At 42.4% G+C, this 8,569-nt stretch overlaps 1 non-coding gene across 1 annotated transcript; it reads left to right on the forward strand.

Moving 5' to 3' along the window:
• Window positions 1-3,832: 3,832 nt before the first annotated feature.
• Window positions 3,833-3,905, forward strand: trnat-cgu. Its single transcript has one exon. It is a non-coding gene; the product is annotated as a tRNA-Thr (tRNA).
• The last annotated feature ends 4,664 nt before the right edge of the window (window positions 3,906-8,569 follow it).

Genomic DNA, 8,569 nt, shown 5'->3' on the forward strand with positions numbered 1-8,569 from the left:
TCATTGCAAGATGTTGAGAGGTTTGGATAAAGAAGGCTCTTCGGCACATTCAATCTCATCCTTACAGATTACCTGCAGGCTCCTGACACTATGTTGTAATGTTCAACATTCATTTTGCATTGCATTTGATACAGCACCTTATTACATCAATGCACTTCACAGAATATATGGTAAAATGGATTGACTAAGTATTTTGTGGGCAAAATCTAAAACAATAATAAAACCTCTTGCTGAACCTATAAAATTAAACTCTTACCCAAACTCAGTGTGTGGTTCAAAAGTGGAAAGGAAACATTTCTCAGTTGCAAACTACATCCTGTTGCACTGCTGAATAAAGAAACAAAGAGATTCCTACTTACAATACTAACATGGAGCCTTTCTGAACTTAGCTTTCAGGAGGCAGGCACTGAGCAGGAATTATACTTTCACTGCAGGATCACTATACCATTACTGAATCAGCAGAGAAGTAATGTTCCCAATCTCCAAGCTCCTTGAATTTCCTAGTAACCAAAGAATAACCCCCCATCAACCCCAATGTCATGACATTTTAAAATGCTAAAGAGGAATAATTTGAGTAAAATATTTCAGAGTGAAATCTGCTCATTTTTTAGAAACGCAATCTCTACTCTCAGCTTTTCTAACATTTGAAAGGTTAAAATTTACATCATGTCATTCTAAAAAAATCGACTAACAACCAACCAGGTTCCAACTTACTGCAAGGTAAACAGCGGTGTCTGGAGTAAGGAAACTTGCCCAATATTTCGCCGTGCTGGGAATCAAACTCAGGTCTCTTGCTTGTGAGGAATTGCTTTAACCACTGAGCTACAGGACTCCATGCCACTAGAGTACCTAATTCACATTTTGGATCCCTCAGGGCTCTGTCCTCGATCCCCTCCCCTTTAATCTATACATGCTCCCGCACGGTGATGTCATCCACAGATATGGGGTCAATTTCCACATGTATGCAGATGACACCCAACTCTATCTCGCCGCATCCACCCAGAGGCCATCCTGCTTGGCGCCTAGCAGTGCCTCCTCACCTCAGGTGCTGAAATTATCACTATTCATGGCTGCACTCTTCATCTCACTGAGCCAGTATGAAACCTTGGTGTCCTTTTCGACCCTTAGCTATCCTTGAAACCTCACATTCATGCCGTGACCTGTTCCACCTTTCCCCACCTCCGCAACATTGCCCGCCTCTGCCACTGCCTCTTACCACAGGATGCCAAGACCCTGAGCCACGTTATCATCACATCCTGGCTTGACTACGCCAACTACCAGCTCCTTGGGACATCTTCCCAATGTGAAAGGCGCTTTACAAATGTAAGTTGTTGTTAGTGGTCGTGGCCAAATGTCCTGATTGATTCCAACTAATCTATTTACTTGTGAAGATGATTTTTGACTGGTTCTCTATCAGGGCAATCTGTCTCTTTTTCTTTTGTGCCCATAAACCTCTCTGATTTCCAAAAGCATGCCCTGTGAAAAAAAAAACAATTGATGGTATTTGTTTACTAACTGTACAAATAACATTGAAAAATAAAACGTTATAAATTAATATAGAAATTCAGGAACAGGTGAGAAAGGATAGGAAAATTAAAATCAACATTTCTGTCAAAACTGCTTTACTTTTCTGTTGGCATGTGACATGAGAACTGTATCAGTTGCAAATGATTTTCAATGCATTCACAAGGAGCCTACCTTCCCACCTCTTTCAAACCATCACCATTATGTTGCTTTATTTGGTCTCAGGTTCAGGGTTGTTAGGTTAGCATTTTGTGCAACCAGCTTTAATGCATCTATGCTGACTGTGCTATGATGGCTTTGCTGAAACACAGCAGATTTATTCATATCAAATGCAATCTTCATGCATCTATGAAAACACCATAGCTTGTCAGTGCTCGGAGGGACAATTTTCTGTGAATAATATCTCATGCAAATAAGATCGGAATCGGCGGACGTGAATGATCGCTTAGCAATTTTATGCCCTGCAGTAACTGGTGCAGAGATTGAACTCAAGTTGGTATGATGAACTTGACACATGTTCAAACTATGAATTGAATTTTTCATCTCTGCTGGCAAGTTATTCAGAAGCGTTAACTACTATAGGGTAGAAATTCCGGGATGCATACATTAAAAGAGTTAATGCCAGTTTATCTTTTTTTTGCATTGGTTCTATTGCACTCCAATATTCTGGTGAACATCTTCCCCTGAAGTGCAGCGAAAAATACAGCAAGTAGGAATAAGCATAATTGTCAAGGCTTCATTAGGAAGATGAACAAAGCTGCAGCAACTTTACTAGCCACTGTGCAAGGCAGAGAATTTCACAAGATTGATTTGGATAAAGTAGGTCCTTCGCACAATCTGATCTCATCCGTCCAGTAAATTCACTCTCCTGAGCTCTCATCACAGCATCAAACTGCTTTTTAAATGAATTCATTATTTTACCTGGTCTCAAACATCCTTGCAACTTGTTCTAGTCTTTAACTATGCTCTGGGTAAACAAAAACTTCCTGGTATCTGGCCTTAAATTGCCCTATGTCTTCTTGTTCTACGCTTTTGGTGCATCCTAAATATTGTTCTGCATTCATGTTTTCAATCCCATTTAAAATTTTATACACCTCTATCAGGTCCCAGTGCCTTGAGACTTCCTCCCGATGTGAAAGGCACTATATACATATAAATGTTGTTGTTTCTTCTGAGTTTTCTTCTCAAGACTGAAGAGCCCTAGCTTGTGTAATTGTTGCTGATAGCTCATCCTCCTTGCTCTTCATTGATTACCTTCTATGGCCTTTCCCAAGGCTATTGCTGGGTGGGGTGGATCCCAAGGTCATCCACCCCACCCTGGAACCAGCATTATATTAGCTTGTGGGTTGTGCTGCTCCCTTCAGAATTTACATTCTCTAGATATGTCTTCTTACGCTGCATCTTGAGTCACCAAAAGCCTACCAGCCCTGGCAATACAATACAAACTTATATATGGCTGTACACATCAGGAGGATGTCTGCACAGCCCTAGCTCTGAACAGTAGGAGAAACTACAAAACACTGCAGACATATCAATTGCAGTCAATTACATGTCTAGCAGAGAAAAGCAGCTCCTAATCACAAATAAATACATGCTTGAATATCATTTGACACATAAATGCAAACTAATTTTTCTTGAAGTGCAGGGAAAAATACATTTATTACAGAGATATAAAAATGTTGGGAAATGAATAATAATAATAATTCTTGCATTTGATATAGTGGCTTATCATGTCTTCGAGACATCTCAAAACAATTCACAGAATATACTGTAAATAATAATAATCCTTGTGTTTGATATAGATCCTGAAAAAAAATTGGTCACTTAAATCCACGACTGTTTGTGGGACACTGATGTGGCAATTGGCAGCTGCATTTTGCCCACAAATGTACAGTCAATACCCTTCACGGTATATTCTGTGATACGTTTGATATATGTCTCGAACACGTGAAAAGCGCTATATCAAATGCAAGGATTATTATTACTATTATTATCACGTCTTCGAGATGTCTCAAAGCTCTTCACAGAATATACTGTAAGGTGGGTTGCCTGTATATTTTGTGGGGAAATGTGAATTGACTGTATATTTTGTGGGTGAAATGAACAGAAAATAATATATAAAGCCAATAAACCTATTATAATAGCTAGCCTGTTCTAATTTGTAGGATTTTACCTCTGAGTCAGAAGGTTGTGAATTCAAATCCTACATCAGGACTTTAAAGTTTGTGGGCTCAAATCCTATGGCAGGACTTTAAGTTCACATGGAGGCTGGGGGAACGTTTTATTTTCAGAGGTGCAATCAAGGTGGAGTCCTGTAGCTCAGTGGTTAGAGCACTCGCCTCGTAAGCGAGAGGACCTGGGTTCGATTCCCGGCAGGACGAAACATTGGGCAAGTTTCCTTATTCTACATGCCTCTGTTTGCCAGCAATAAGTAGGAACCTGGTTGTTCGTCAATTGGCAGATCATTTTCTGGGGATAATAGTTCCTTAAAAAAAATAAGTTGGTCACTTAATCCACGATTGTTTATGGGACACACTGCTGTGCACAATTGACGGCTGCGTTTCGCCCACAAAATATACAGTCAATTCACTTTACAGTGTATTCTGTGAATTGCTTTGGGGCATCTCGAAGACGTGATAAAGCGCTATATCAAATGCAAGGATTGTTATCCTACATCAACAGTTCTCTTTTAATTACAGATTGTCAGTTGGCACCAAATCAATTTTAACCAGTAATAGCAGTAATGATTCCATTCCATCTTATTCATAAAATAAAAAAAACTGAAAATTGTTTGTACTGCTGTTTCTTTCAGCAAACCTATAAAAGCTATCAAGGTTTTGACACGAGTTTATAGTGCTACTGATCATGAGAAATGCATGCTGTTGCAGAACAATTTGAAAGCAGGAACACATTAAAATACATTATTCAAAGCCTACACTTGTTTTACATTTCTGTAGCCTAAATTAGTTGTGCATTCTGCAATGAATGGCAATGAACGGCAGAAATAATTCTAGCTTTGGTTATGTTAATACATCCTGAAATAGCAATTTAACTTTGATGGACATTTATTTGACAGTCCAAACAAAGTGCATCTGCCGGATACTGAAAAAACTCACAGTACAAGATGAAAAATATCAAGCAAATTATATATTGAAAGTATGACATTGAAAATCCATTGTTTTATAAAGATAAACAGAAACCTGCTGTTAGATTAAAATGTCACTTACATTTTCACTTTGTTCAATTCTTTCAATATAACTGCTGGTGCATCAGAACCAAAATTTGCAACTTTAATAAAAAAATTGGGTTCATCGTACAAAACTATTTTTTTTCAGCCCTCTAAAAGGTAGTTTGTATAATAGTTTTAAGTGTTTCAGCATTCAAAATAGACAGAAGTAACCCCGCTTTTCTATGCTTCTGTTCCATTGAAGAACACAATACATGTAATGCTAAGAATATTTTTTATGTACATTTCAATACATTTCAATGGGAGATTCGTGATCATTATGATATATAATTTGGTGGTCTCCAATTAAAGTTTCACATTATTTCCTCTTATAAAATATCAAACCTTTAATTCAAGCACATTGCTGCTTTTTAATTTATGTAAAAATCAAATGATTATTGAGATTATCTGCATTTATTGACACTAGCAGTTTAAGTCCATTCTCTGTTCGAAGTATAATAAAGGATATATGTTGAATTACACATTGTAAAGTACATATAGATACACAAACTATGGGTGTCAGCCTGGCCTAGTTGATAACATCACCTCTGGGATAAAAACAATTGTGAGTTCAAGTCCAAAATCGGAAATTCAATCTCACGGTCTGGGCCTGACAGTCCGTTGCAGTGCTGGGAGTGCTGTATTTTTGGAATTGCTGTACTTCAGATGAGATGTTAAACTATGGTGCCATTTACCCAGTGGTCATTAATAATCCATATCACTACTCAAATAGAGGAATGGAGTTTCTCTCGGTATTCCTGGCCAACAATTCCCTAAGTAAAATTGATCATTCACTTTGCTGTTTATGGCACATTGTTGTGTGCAAATTGGCTGCTATGTATGTCTACAAATAGTAACTTCACTTACGGCAAATAAATGTTCTTTACTATTTAAGGTTTTTTGATGTTACAGGGGTTATAATAATAGTTGTAATCCATGCATTTGATATAGCGCCTTATCACGTCTTCGAGATGTCTCAAAGAGCTTCACAGAATACACTGTTAAGTGAATTGACTGCATTTTTTGTGGGCGAAACGCAGCAGCCAGTTGTGCACAACAACAAAATTACATGTTGGGAGAACATCCCAAGGCGCTGGACTGTCAGAGTTTCGGGCCCGAGCTGGGGCGTCGGGATTGGGGAGCGTGGAGGGCAGGGGGGAAGCAGAGTGATCAAAAGCACGGTTGAAGAGGAGGGTCTTGAGATGGGTCTTGAAGGAGGCAAGGGAGGGGTGAGGTGGAGGGACTGCGGGATGGAGTTGCAGAAGGTGGGGGTAGAGTGGCAGAAGGCCCACCCGCCAATGGAGAGATGGGTAAGGGCCAGGATGTGAGGGGGAGATGGTCGGAAGGGTAGAGGCAGCTGAGCGGATTCCCTCTACTTTGGTTTCGAGGAAATCCAGCATCTCCTCCAGTTAGCGTTGGAAGAGAGGATGGGCAAGGCGTGAGAGGGTGGTTGGAGGAGCCAGTTGGTGATGGAGAAGCCTGGGGTTGTCCTTGGCCTCCAAGATTGTCTTGGAGTAGGACCAATTAGCGGAGGCAAGGGCAGAGCAGTATGATTTGATAAGGTCCAGCCAGATCTGCCGATGGTACTGTTAAGTTGGATTTGAGTCAGGTAGGTTCAGCACCTGTGCCTTAAGGGAGCGGAGGTGGCTGGTGTACCAGGATGACTTCCGTGAGTAGGAGACAGTTCGGGAAATGAGGGCAGCAAGGGCACTGAGTCATGGAGAGGGAGTTGTGGAGGAGAGTGACCGAGGATAGGTCATTGTGGGAGGAAGCCCAGAGGGGGAGAAGTTCAGATGACTCTGAGGCAGCGGAGGTGGGGGTGGGGTGGGGAGAGGGAGATTATTTTCCAGACCTCCGCAACACCACCTGGCTCTGCCACTGCCTCACACCACAGGAGGCTGACAATGAGGGAGTTTGTAGTCCTTCAGCCTTTCTACTTCCACCCTCTGGAACTCCATGCCAAGAGCACTTTCGCTTCACCCCTACGGTTACCTCCTTTAAGGTCAATCTCAAGGCCGTCCTCTTTGATGTGCCTTTAGTCATCTTCCCTCCTCCCCCGCCTTTCTGGAATCCAACCCTCAGCTCAGTGTAAACCCTCAACTGTCCAGTGCCTTGGGACTTCCTCCTGTCATGAAAGGCACTATATAAATGCAAGTTGTTGTTGTTATCATACTGCATATTACACTTCCGCTTGCCTCCGGAACATCGCCAGACTACGCCATTACCTCACCCCTCACGCTGCTGAAACCCTGGTTCACGCCTTTGTCACCTCAAGGCTGGACTATGGGAACTCTCTCCTCGCCGGCCTTCCCGCCACCTCCCTCCACAAGCTGCAGGTCATTCAGAACTCTGCAGCTCGTGTACTGTCCCGCACCAGGCTTCGGGACCATATCACTCCCACCCTCGCTCGCCTCCACTGGCTCCCCATCCCCCAGAGGATTGATTTCAAGATCCTCACCCTCACCTACAAGGCCATTCACGGCCTCGCTCCCTCCTACCTCTCCAACCTACTATCCCCCTACCTACCTGCCCGTACCCTCCGTTCCTCTGGCTCCGGTCTGCTCCACGTCCCCCGCCCCAACCGCCCTACCATCGGTGGTCGGGCCTTCAGCCTCTCAGCCCCGAGGCTCTGGAACTCCATCCCCCAGTGCCTTCGCCGCCTCCTCCCTTTCCTCCTTCAAGGCCGGTCTCAAAACCTTTCTCTTTGACCGAGCCTTCAGCTCCCCTCTCGACTCTCTTCCCCCTCCTCGCTCCCTCCCCTCACCCTGACCATTTCCCCCCTCCTTGCTCCCTCCTTTCCCTCCCCTCACCCTGACCATTTCCCCCCTCCTCGCTCCCTCCCTTCCCTCCCCTCACCCTGACCATTTCCCCCCTGCTCGGGTCATGACCCAACTGTGCAGCGCCTTGGGACGTCCTCCTGACGTGAAAGGCGCTTTATAAATGGAATCTTGTTGTTGTTGTTGCCTCTGCTACGGGTTTTGTGTTGTAATAGTGCAGCCTTTCGCCTCGGTTTCTCCTCCCCCAATAGTCCTCCTGGAAACTGAATTAACACAAGATTCTTCTGTTATTTGGTCTCATTCTTTTTTTTAAATGAATCCAGTGATCTGGCCTCTATCACCCTAACTGGGAGCCCATTACAGCTGTTAATTACTGTCTGTGTAAAGAAATACTTGGCACTATACTAAAATTTCAACACTTATTAGCTGCTCAGCCCAGATGGAATACTGTACTTGTTCAATGCTCTGAATGCTTACCTCCCATCTGTCTTCTGATTTATTCCCTTGGTAAGAAATCTTAATAAAAGTATAAGCTGGGAAGAGGCCTAGTCCTATTTGTGAAGTCGTTACTAAAGGAAATTGAAGGGGTGAATACCTCTAGGTTAAAATTTATTAAATTATTAATTTCTGTCTTAAAGTACTACCATCACAAATTGTTGTTAAAATATCCCTATAACAACATTTAGAAGTCAACTGGATAAAAAGCTGTGATTAGATCAGATAGTTTCAATGGGGGAGCTTGAGAATTGTGTTAATCCTGCTACATTATGCAGACTTTTAGCCAATTCAGATATCAAGAAACAAGTCCAACATGGGAAGTGCAAAGAACACATCCAAGTAATGCTGTAACAAAGTAAAGATTCCATATTGGTGGGTAGAGACGGGGAAGAGAGGGAATGAAATTAAAATTGTCCAATGAAATCATGTCTAAAACATTTGTAATCAGAACGTTTTACAACACAGGAAGAGGCCAGCATAGATGATAGGCGCGTGGCCTGCAAACTTTCTTTGCAGTTCCCATGTCAGACTTGTTCCTTGGACA

Source organism: Callorhinchus milii, unplaced genomic scaffold (assembly GCF_018977255.1).
Source record: "Callorhinchus milii isolate IMCB2004 unplaced genomic scaffold, IMCB_Cmil_1.0 Scaffold3, whole genome shotgun sequence".
NCBI classification, from domain to species: domain Eukaryota; kingdom Metazoa; phylum Chordata; class Chondrichthyes; order Chimaeriformes; family Callorhinchidae; genus Callorhinchus; species Callorhinchus milii.